Here is an 11,363-nt window from a genome sequence, read left to right as displayed (position 1 = left end):
CCGGGCAGAGTTCTCCAGAGAACACCACCGGACTGCAAACCACACCTTTCCCGGACCCTGTAAACTATCCCTTCACTTGTAAGTTACCCCACAAAATAAACCTCCCTTTTAACTACGTGCAGTGGCCTTAATAATTTCACCAGTACCACACTATCTGCCACTCCACCCTTTGCTTTTATCTCTCTCCTTTTATTTTCTTTTTGAGAGAGTCTTCCTATGCAGTCTAGGCTAGTCTTGAACTCACTATGTAGTCCACTCCTCTTGCGCTGTTATTACAGGCATATGTTTCCATGTCCAGCAATCCATTTTTCATCTCATGCAATGCCTTTCTCCTTACTCTAGCCTCCTGGTCTGGTGGTCTTGTAGTTCCAGTGGTGGAATGTGGTGCCTTCCTTTTTCAAGCCTTCACATCTGCTGTTTCCTTGTCCTAGCCCTCTCTTCCAACTTCTCTGTTCTGATAGCTACTCATTACAGAGTCTCCACCCAGCCTGCTCAGCAGTACAGATGTTAGCTGTGCATTTTAGCTCCGTCTCTGCTCTGCCAAAGCTTCAGCCCTTGATTTCATCAGAGCCTCTGTTACAAAGGTTCTGTTACAAAGCTTTTCTTATTTAATTGACTATCTCCCCCTGGACTGATCTTCCTGAGGTTGGGAATATCATGCTATTTCACTATTGTGTCTCCAATGCCTAATATGCCTCGCATAGAGGAGTACTCATTTTGTTTTTATTTAATGAACATATATACAGGTGGGAAAAAACTAAGGATACAGTTTGGTTTTATAATCTATTCAAAGAAATTTATTTTGAGAAGTCTACTGTATAGAAATGTCCTCAAGTCTTATGAAAATGTCATCTATGCACAGCCCATGCATGCTTCAAAGGCTGCTCTGTTTTCTGCTGTTTATTTTCATTATACAAGTCTTTCTTTTGTTAGGCTTTTGTGGTCCACAAACTACATTTCAAGACAGCCTGCAGGTTACCCATGTAGTCTGAAGAGAGACTTTTTCCTGTGGCTATAATAAGACAGAACCTGACTGCTAATGTTTGCAGCAATTCAAAGGATACATCATGAATAATGATCAGCTCTTGTGGCTGACTGGATGCCAAGGGACAGACAGCAGCATGTCCCCCAAGAGAGAGTGGCAGGTTCTGTCTTTGTAGGCTACAGTGCTCCAAGTTATTGTTTATGGCCAGAAGACTAATTGTTAATCAATGTGTTTCTGAGTGAAAAAGAGGCCCAGATGCTACATGCTAATTTTCTCTTTGAGAGTGTCAATTTATGCAGTTCTAGCTTGAAGGCTGGAAGAGTCAATCAGTCACACCTGACTAGTTGCTCTGCATGAAAATATGAACAATAATGTTTTCTCCCTGGAATTTGAGGAAGAAAATCTCATTAGAACAGAAGCCATTCTTAGTTCCCAGTAAAGGGCAGAAAAGAAGGCCAATTGATTAAGGATTAGAAAGTGATTGGTTGGGTGGTGTGAAGTAGGGGTGGGTTGTTGGAGGAGGATAAGTAATGGAAGAGACCCTGATCTTCCAGGGTCCCAGTATATGGATTTGTTTACTTCAGGAGTTAATTGCCAGCTGAGGCTCGCGTTCTTGCATCTCATTTCAGATTTTGATGATGGAGAAATTATTCTTTTTTTTCTGATGAGAAATTAGATTCAAGTTGCATAGGCTTAAAATGTTGATGCTAGTAATTGGCTAGATTTAAGGATACAGGATTTCACAATTAGATTCTCATTTAAGAAAAAGCACCTTGCTTTATTTAGAAAATTAGTTGTTTATTAGTCAAAGTGGATTTGCTTATGAGGCCTAAACTATTTGGAATCATTTCACATAAATGTTTTCTAGGTGCTAGGTTCTTAAATGGAAAGAGAAACATAAGCCAACATAATAACATACTTAATGAGCTGCATGAACATCCTGGGCAAATCTTAAGTGAGAAACCACTACTGAAGGAGCAAAATGGTTTCCATTTTCCCCCAAAGTCCCAATCATTGTAGGTTATCATATATAGAGTAGGACATTTACTTATTTTTTATTTTCTGAATTTCTTCTTGTATAATGTCAGATTCCTTAAAAATTTGCCCTGACTTTTCTGGCTAACTGAAAGCTGTGGTTGGCAGCGTGGAATCAGTTGTTTCTCAAATGAGATCAGCAATCCTTTTGGGTAGAGTATGTGTGTTCATGTATGTATTGGACTACTAAAACAGCTGTGAAGAGAGTTTGGAAATTCCACTTTAAAGGACTGAGCAGGGATATGGAAAACTCTTTAGATTTATGATTAGTCTCTTCCAAATTGTATATACCTCATTCTTTGTTGTTGTGGCCCTTTATTTCTCAATGATTTCAAAAGTTGCCATGAAATTCTCAATGTAAGTGTTTGAACATGATAAGGGCCTTGGAGTCTTCTCCTTTGCACATTTTGTAACCTACTTGAAGAGTGAACTTCATTTTGTTTTTATTTAATGAACATATATACAGGTGGGAAAAAACTAAGACTTGTTCAATAGCCAGATAGAGGAGACTAAACAGGGCTGAGTCTGGGTAAGGAGGCAGGGTGTTTTGGAAGACAGAATCTATAGGATATGTAGATGTTACACAGAGTTTATTAGGGTTAGTAATTCTTGTGGTTATAGAGGCTAAGGAGTCCCACAGCAGGCCTCCTGCAAGCTGGACATGTGAGGGTGTCTGAAAGCCTCCGAAACTTATGGTGAAACTATGAGTTTGAGGCCAAAGTCACTAGAAATTGATGGTGAGGGGTACATAGCAAGCAACTAGTATATATTCTTGTATGCAAAGGCCAGAGAACATGGAGCCCTGGTAAACAAAGGAAGGAAAACAGAGTATATCCCAGGTTTAGGAGACAGAGGTAACATTTCCTCTTTCTGTTTTTGTCTAGGTGCTCAGCTTTTTGTACAGTATCTACTTATATTGAGGACCTATCTCTACTTCATCCATTCAAAAATCTTTGGAAACAACCTTACATATTCACCCATAAATAGTGCTTCACCAGTTCTCTTGGTATTTTTAATCCCATTGACACTTAAAATTAATACCACACAAGAAAGGGATGAAAGTGGATGTCACAGTCTCTATATAGTAGGATGGAAAAAACTAGGAGATAATGAACTGGAAGATGAGAAGTGGCTTCTCTATACAACATTTCCAAAATCTCAGGGGGAAGTTCTGGGAAGGAATTTTCATGGATAGATGATCTGCTGACCATGCTTTCACACACCCCCAGTGTCGCTTTTTCTAGGATTTTCTCTTACTAATGATGTCACCACCCTTACCTTAGAGCTCTTGTAAATGAATGTAAGCCCAGATCGCTCCCCAGAATTTCAGGTACTTTTGGCTAACAGAGAGAAATGCATATGGTCAGCAATAGTTGGGAAATTCAGTATGTCCTCCCCCACAACCAGGTTGGGACATAACTCTAAAAATAGAACTCAAACCTACATTCTGTCAATCATCAAGAACTTGGAGCAGCCAGTCCTGAAATAGGAACCTGTTTCTTTCTTTTTTTTTATTTTCTTTTTTTTTATTTCTTTTATTTCTTTTTTTAAATTTATTTTATTTTACAATACCATTCAGTTCTACATATCAGCCACGGGTTCCCCTATTCTCCCCCCTCCCACACCCTCCCCTTACTCCCAGCCTACCCCCATTCCCACCTCTTCCAGGACAAATCCCCGCCCCCAGGACTGCGATCAACCTGGTAGACTTAGTCCAGGCAGGGAACCTGTTTCTTTAAGCTCAGTGACTCACTTCTTAGGCCTTCCACTATTCTCTAAGAGTTCAAAATAGGCTTAACAATGTTCTGAATATGTTATGGTTTGTGTATGAAGTATCCCTCCAAAAGGTTCATGTGTTGAAAGCTTAGTTCACAGCTAGTGTTTCCAGAGAGGTGATTGGATCATAAGGGCTCTGACCTACTGAATGGATCAGTCCATTTTTGAGGTCATAGTTAAATGGACTTTTAGGGGGTGAGTATGTGACAAGAGAAAGTATGTGGCTCAAGGGACTCTGCGTCATGATGCTCTGTCTTCCCTGTGCCTTGAGATGAGCCACTTTAATCTACCCCATGGTCCTTATCATCATGACATTCTGCCTAATGGCACACAGGTTGAGAAGCTAAAGAGCCAGGTAACTATGAACTCAAACTGTGAGCCAGAATAAAATCTTCTGAGTTTGAAATCATTTTCCTCAGGCATTTGTCAGATCAATGAAAAGATTAACAAACACAAGGAAGAAATATTTCAGACAGTAGGCCTCATTGTCTTTTGTAAAGGGAGTAGGACACATTCAAATAGAATTCTGTGTCTAGATTCTGGGTATGCTAGATTCTTCTTTCTCATCTATACCTCTGATTCTACCAGCAAGAAATTATTTTATTTTATATTAAAAAAGCATTTGTGTGCATACATGCCTACATGCCTGCCTGCATGTGTGTATGTGTGTGCTAATGTCATGTGTATGGAGGTCAGAGGACAACTTACAGGAATTGGTTCTCTTTCCACCAAGTAGGTTCTAGGAATAGAACTCTCTGGTCCTGAGGCTTGGTTGCCTGCTCCTTTGCCTGCTGAGCCATCTCACTGGCCTGAGAAATTATTTCACCCATCCAAGTACTAACCAGGTCCAGCCCTGCTTAGCTTCCAAGATCAGCTTAGATCTGGCAAGTTCAAGGTAGTATGGCATAGACAAGAAATTATTTCTAATACCCCTTCAGTGAATATAAAAGCCCTAGGGCAGCCCTGTGTTTGATCTTCAGTACAACAAAGCAACACCATACAAAACTTAGGGAAGACCCAGATGGCTATATTTTCATAGCTACCCCAGAATATGTACTACTGGGTTGAGCCCTTCAATATTAATTATCTATTCCTAGATTGTAGTTGAAAATATATTTTCACTTACTGACTTGACAGTTCTTTTTGGGGAGCTGTGGGGGGATATGCTGGGGATCAAACCCATGGCCTTGCACATGCTTGGCAAGTACAGTAGCACTGAGCTATATCCTCATTTGGATTTTTCATGATATCTTCTCCACTTACAAGTACCCACCCATAAAGAAAGTATAAAAATTATTAAAGGAAGCAAAATAGCTCACTCAAACTATTCCATCTCAGGATAAAGTAATGTGTATGTGATTGAGAAGCTAAGGATGAGATTCTGCAAATGACACCTCTGTTGCTAGCTGTCCCTGTTAGGCTTTACCTAGAAGAGCATTAAAGATAGCTTATTGGGCTGAACAGAGGACAAAAGACTTCATCTTAGATCTATTGCTGTGAAGAGACACTATGACCAAGGCAACTCTTATAAATGAAAGCATTTAACCATAAGCTTGCTTATAGTTTCAGAGGTTTAGTCCATTTCATCATGATGGAGAGCATGATGCCATGCAGGCAGGAAGGCATGACACTAGAGAAGTAGCTGAGAGTTCTACATTCTGATCCACAGGTCGAGAAAGAAACGTTGGTCTTGGCTTGGGCTTTTGAATCCTCAAAGCTCATCCCTAGTGATACATTTCCTCCAGCAAGTCCATATCTATGCCAACAAGGCCACACCTACAAATCCTTCTAATCCTTTCAAAGAGTTCCACTCCCTGGTGACTATGAGTTCAAATGTATGAGCCTATGGGGGCCATTTTTATGCAAACTATCACAGTCTTCTTTCTTACTGCCTCCTATATCTATAAGCATCAGCCCTTAAATGGCCTTTGACTTTGTCAGCAGCAGTTGGTTCCACCAATAATTGGTTCCAATTTTCCAGGAGGTATTTATTTATTTATTTTTTATTTTTATGTTTTGGAGCTGAAGACCGAACCCAGGGTCTTACACTTGTTAGGCAAGTGCTCTACCACTGAGCTAAATCCCTAACCCCTATTGTTGATGTAATCAACAGTCTTATTAAATAAGAAACACAGAAACAATGTAAAAGAGAAAGCCGAGAGGTCAGAGCTCAGAGCTAAAATCTCACTCTTCCGCCTGTGGTGTCCCAGCTTCCCAAAAGAGAGCTATATCCTGTCTGTTCGTCTATTTATAGTATTATTGTTCTGCCTTCTCATTGGTTGTAAACCCAAACACGTGACTGCCTCGTCACTGTCTGAATGTACAGCCCCCTAGGTCTTAAAGGCATATGTCTCCAATGCTGGCTGTATCCCTGAACACAGAGATCTATGGGATTAAAGGCGTGTGCCACCACCGCCACACTCTGTCTATGGCTCTAATAGCTCTGACCCCCCCCCCCCCCGGGCAACTTTATTTATTAACATACAATCAAAATCACATTTCAGTACAATTAGAATACCACCACACCCTATTTTTATTAATATATATTAAATGTACAGGGGGGCTTCATTATGGCATTTACATACATGCTTTATGATATACTTTGGTGTACTCCTTTAGTTTCATATCTTTTCCCCCTAGCTTCCACATATGGGAGAAAACATATACTTGTTTATGTGGGACTGACTTATTTCACTTAACACAATGTTATTCAGTTGCATCTATTTTTCAAAATTAAAAATAGTACTTATTTTTTTTCACAATTTAAAGGTGTTTCTATTCTTTTTGTTATTCATTTTACATACCAACCACAGATCTCCCTCTCATCCCTCCTCCTGCTTCCTCCACCCCCTGCCTAACCCCTCGACCCACCCCTCATACCTTCCTCTAACAGGTTAAGTTCTCTTATGGGGTGACAGCAAAGCCTGGTACATTCAGCTGAGGCAGGACCAAGCCCCTCCCCCTGCATCAAGGCTGAGCAAGGCTGTAGGTAATGGGCTCCAGAAAGCCAGCTTAGGCACCAGGGATAGATCCTGGTTGCACTGTCAGAGACCCCACAAACAGACCCAGCAAATAGCACTTCTAAGTGTTTTTTTTTTTTTTTTTAGTTTCTCTAGAGTCAGCCTTTCAAGGCACAGTTCTCTGTACTACAAAATCTTGTACATACCTTCTGAGGTACCAAGTATCAGTCAAACAGGTCCCTTCTGGAGGTCTGCCAACCCTTCCCTTGATCTTCTAAGTGTAGTCTCATTTCTTCCCTTTGTTTCACAGCCCCTGGGTTAGCACCTGCCTCCTACAGTTTAATATAGTTGGCTATCTCAGTGTTTTCTTTTTGCTTTCTTGCCAACTCACTATATTCAGTTTCGTCTGTTAAAACAATTGGCATGTCTTCTGTATTATGATGGAATCTTGAACCATGCAGTCAGTGTTTAAAATTAAGAACAGAAGCAGGAAAAAAACTCTAGGAGTTTTACAAAGAGATCTTCAACCCAAAAGGTTGGTTGCGAAGGTAACTGTTACTAGACTATGACTGTTGTGAATAGCCTAAGATCTGAAATGACAAGCCCATTTCAAGTAATGAGGAGCTTTCCCTCCAAGTCTAATTGTCCTAATGACTTGAGAGCAGGCATTGGAGAAGCAGTCACTAAGTATTTGGGAGTGACAGACAGTGGGTTAACTGGTCTCCACAGATGGCTCCAACAGTCCCTTTCCCTTCTGCCACATACATAGCACTGTATCAGGGTACAGGACTTGTTTTTTCCTCCTTGTCTAATCTGCTTCCTATCTGGCTTTATGTTGACAGCCGTGGATTCTTTTTGTTTAGTCATTGCTTTAGTTTTATTTCTGGGTATGATGACAAACTCCCCTGGCAAAGCTACTCGAAGAAAGAGAGTGAATGCATGAATGCATTTGCGCTAGCTGGTGCTTATCTGCTTCTTGCCTTAATGCAATCCGGGGTGCAGTCCCTGAAATGGTGTTGCTCACCTTCAGGGTGGGGCCTTCCCACCTCCACCTCGCTTAAACCTATTAAGAAAATCCCTCAGAGGCATGCTAACAGACCAACACAAGCCTGACAAGTCCTTATTGAGACTCTCTTCCCAAGTGATTATGGATTGTTTCAAGTTAACAATTAAAGCTACCCATCACAAATAGCTCTGTGCCATGCCATGCCTCTGGAGGGGCAGGACTCAACCAGGAGCTGCCTGGGGTTTCTACTCTAGGGTTGCAACATAACAAAAGCAACAGTTCTGTGGCATGCTATGCAGCTGGGGGGAGGGAACAGGACTCTCAACCAGGAGCCAAGACTGTTGGGGGATGGGGGTGGGAGTGGCCACCATTATAGAGTCAGGAGCTAGAAGAGAGAGAGGCAGAGCTGGAGCTGTTCATGGGCTAAGGAGAAAGACAGATCTGAAGAGGTGAGGGGGGTGAGGAACAGGCTAATGTGAATGGCCTGCTTGCCCTCGAGTCCGAGGTGATGTCCTGGCCTGGCCGAGGAGGCTGAGGTGCTGTGTGTGACAGAGGCCTGTAGTCTGGGCCGCCACCTAGGGCCATGTTGGTGTCTGAGGGCTGTGCTGTGGTGGGGGCCATGCTGATCTGAGTGGCCTGTACTGCCATCTGGGGACATGGTGTCATCTGGGCCAAGGCTGCTGCTAAGGGCTATGTCTGGGTCCATGGTCCTACCAAAGCCAGGGTCTATGTTGATGTCCATAGCTTCTGGTAACATCAAGCGCATGCCAATGCCAGGGGTCTGGGCTGCCATCTGTAGCCATGCTGGTGTCTGAGGGCCATGCTTCTGTGGAGGCCATGCCAAGCTAGGTGGCCTGTGCTACCACCTGGGGCCATGGTGACATCTGAGCTTGGGCTGTAGCCTAGGACTATGTCTGGGTCCATGATCCTTCCACAGCCAGGGTCTGTTTTGATGTCTGTGGCCCATGTTGCTACCAAAAGCCACACAGATGCCTGGGGTCTTGGCTGCAACCTGTGGCCATGAGGATGTTCAAGGCCAGGCTGCCACCAGGGACAGCCTTGGTGTCATCTGGTCGAGGGCTTCTGCAGAGGGTCATGTCTGGGTCTGTGGTCTTACTGCATCCAGGATCTGGGGTGGTATCCATGGCTCCAGTTGCAACAGAGGACTTTGCAGATGCTTGGGATCTGGTCAACCCCCTGGGACCATGTTGGTGCCTGAGGGCCATGCTGCTGCAGGGAAAGTGCTGATCAAGGTGGCCTGTGATGACACCGGGACTATGGTTTCATCTGGGCTGGAGCTATGAACTGCTGGAGCATGTAAAGGGGAATGAACCTACAGATCCAAAGCAGCAGGCTCTATCTCCACAGCAACAGGAGATCCAAGAGGAGCCCCAGTGAGAGCCCATTATTAGTGGTGTAGCAGAAACCAGAGGCCTCCAGCCAGACCAATGACTTGTAGCGGTGAACACTTGCAAGAAAAGATGAATGGACTAAAGGGTAAATAGTGTGACTCAATGGGCCACCTACAGCTTCCATAAGAATCTTCTTTTGTGTGTGTGTGTGTGTGTGTGTGTGTGTGTGTGTGTGTGTGTGTGTGTGTGTTTCTGTTTGTTTTTGTTTTTGTCTCTGTTTTATTTGGATTTTGGTTTTTCTTTTATCTAGTTTTGATTTGGGTGGGAGGTTGCAAGCACAGAGGGCAGATTTGAGGAGACAGGGAGATAAGTGGGATTGGAATGCATGATGTGAAATCCACAAAGAGTCAATAAAAGTTATAATAAAAAAAGATTACCTATGTATAGATTTTTAACTGTCAACCTGCTGTTATGAGTTTTAAATTAATCCTTTTGTTATAGATTTTACAGAGTTATCATCATACTAAGTATGCTTACAAATCTTGAAGTATGGAAAGTTTACATAACTATATAGTCTTATAAATCTTGAGATAAGATTTATACCTTAGCAAAAGTTTTAGAGAGTTAAACCGGACCAGAGCATGAGATGAGCAGCAGTCATCCCCACTGGGAATAGTCTGTCCCTTTTTGATTTTGTTTTGTACTCTTTTTCTCTGTCGCATAGTCAGGTGGCTCACCTAATATGAGATTTCAGAAGAAACCTTTAAACAATCATGCTTGGGTCTAGAGGAGGGGGAGCATTAACCCAACTCCAGAGCTAGCTTTTAATTGGAGTGGGGATAGTAGAAAACAACATAATGCCATTCATACCTTAAAGACACCTGAATCACTGTAAAACTGAATCTAGTAAGCTGATAACAAAGAAGGCTTAGAAATAGGAAATTTTTGAGTCCTGGCTATAGATGAGGATGCTGCAGGAGGGAGCTGAAGGATGCACCAGCCAGTGAAGTGTGTGCAGGGTGTGTGTTGCAGATGGCCTACTCATTTGCTTTCTCCCCCTTCTGGTAGGTCTGGCTCCCAGTTCCCACTTTGTAATAAACTTACAGATCCATCTATGGTAACTGAAAAGACAGGATATTTACACAGTGACGGGTGGAGGAGACCAGACAAAAATAAACAGGGCTTGGAGCAAAGAAAGGAGAAATAGGGAATGGGGAATCTCTTTTCATTTCCCCAATCACTCACAGTATTTGTGAAGGTTCCAAATAATATTAGGGTCTAGGGTGCCCTTAGGTGGCCCTTTGGATTGATTATCTAAGGGGTATTGAGGCCAACTTGGATTGCAAAAGCGAATAAGTTTAGTACCCTTCAGGTCGGGTGTCAGGTGGAGAGGCTAGGGTTTTCTAAGGGGCATCCCAAGGGGGAATGGGAGGATATGGAAGACATGTCCCCATAGATGAGAGAGGAAAAGGAAAATGTCACTGCAGCCTGTAGTTGTGGGTCTCCCCAGGACTCAAGGAGGACTGAGCAAGGACCACATCATTCCAGTGGGTCATCATCACTCTCAAGGGAGTTCAGGGCCTTAGCCTGGCTAAGTCAGAGGAGAGACTCAGTGCCTGGTACAATGCAAGAGATGCCAGGGGTCTAGGCAGTAACCTATGGCCATGTGGGAGTCCAAGGGCCATGTCACTGCCAGGACCATGCTAAGTTGAGTGGTCTGCACTGTTACCCAGGGCCGTGGTGTCCCCTGAGCCAGGGATGCTGCTGAGGGCCATGTCTGGGTCCATGGCCCTAGAGCAGGCAAGGTCTGGGTTGATGTTTGTGGATCTTGTTACACCAAGGGCTGAGCAGATGCCCAGGGTCTGGTCAGCCACCTGAGACCATGTTGTTTCTGAAGTCTGTGCCACTACAAGGGCCATACTGATCTGGGGGAGCTGTGCTGCAGTGGCCAATGTCTGGGGTGATGTCTGTGGTTCCGGTTACCATCGAGGGCTCTGCATGCAGATGCTCGGGGTCTGGTCAGCCACCTGTTTATGTCCAAGGGCCATGCTGCTGTTAGGGCCTTACTGATCTGGATGGCCTGTGCTGTCACCAGGGCCATGGTGATGTCTGGCCTGAGCTGCTACAGAGGGCCATGTCTGAGCCTTTGGTCCTATTGCAGCTGGGGTCTGTGTTGATGTCCATGGCCCTTGTTGCCATGGGGGTCATGGGAACCATGCATGTTGAAATCCAAGTGCCATACTGAGCTG

The sequence above is a fragment of the Peromyscus leucopus genome, chromosome X, assembly GCF_004664715.2.
Source record: "Peromyscus leucopus breed LL Stock chromosome X, UCI_PerLeu_2.1, whole genome shotgun sequence".
Classification (NCBI taxonomy): Eukaryota; Metazoa; Chordata; class Mammalia; order Rodentia; family Cricetidae; genus Peromyscus; species Peromyscus leucopus.
Note: the sequence above shows the minus strand (reverse complement) of the source record.